Source organism: Chaetura pelagica, unplaced genomic scaffold (assembly GCF_000747805.2).
Source record: "Chaetura pelagica isolate M959 unplaced genomic scaffold, ChaPel_1.0 scaffold71, whole genome shotgun sequence".
Taxonomy (NCBI): Eukaryota; Metazoa; Chordata; class Aves; order Apodiformes; family Apodidae; genus Chaetura; species Chaetura pelagica.
In genome coordinates, this window is record NW_009952435.1 from 997,797 (window position 1) to 998,356 (window position 560).

A 560-nucleotide genomic window follows, 5' to 3' on the forward strand; every position below is an offset into this window, starting at 1 on the left:
CAAGAAGCATGTTCCAGGGGATTAAATGTGCATCTGTTGCAGAGTCCGTGTGCTTTATCATTGCTGATAAAGAACAATGATAAGGCAGCTTTAGGCCTGCATAGGTTTCAGCAAAGCGCTGGCATGTGAAGACTTGAGTTCTTTGGTTTTCACTGGTACTAGTGTCCTGCTGCCTCAGCCTCCACCTTGCCTAGGACTTCCAAAAATCCAGCGGTGGGCACACAATTCAGCAAGCTGCTTCACAGCAATGGACCTTCGTGGGGTGGCATCACAAAGGGGCCTATAATCCAACTGCCCTTGGAAGTGTAGCAGGAACCTATCCATTAGCAGTCCAGGTACCTAAAACACTGAAAATGGCAGAAATACCTACAAGAGGTTGCACGCAACCTCTGGCTGTAAGCAGACGGCTCTTTAACGTTTCTTCTGAGCCAAACCACCCTATGACTCCACGATCACGCTGAGCAGCGGCCATTTCCTGACTGTCACCCAGCACCTCGCACCCCAAAACCCTGCCCTGCTCGGCGCGGCTGACCCGGACGCGGCCGGGCCTCTGAGAGGCC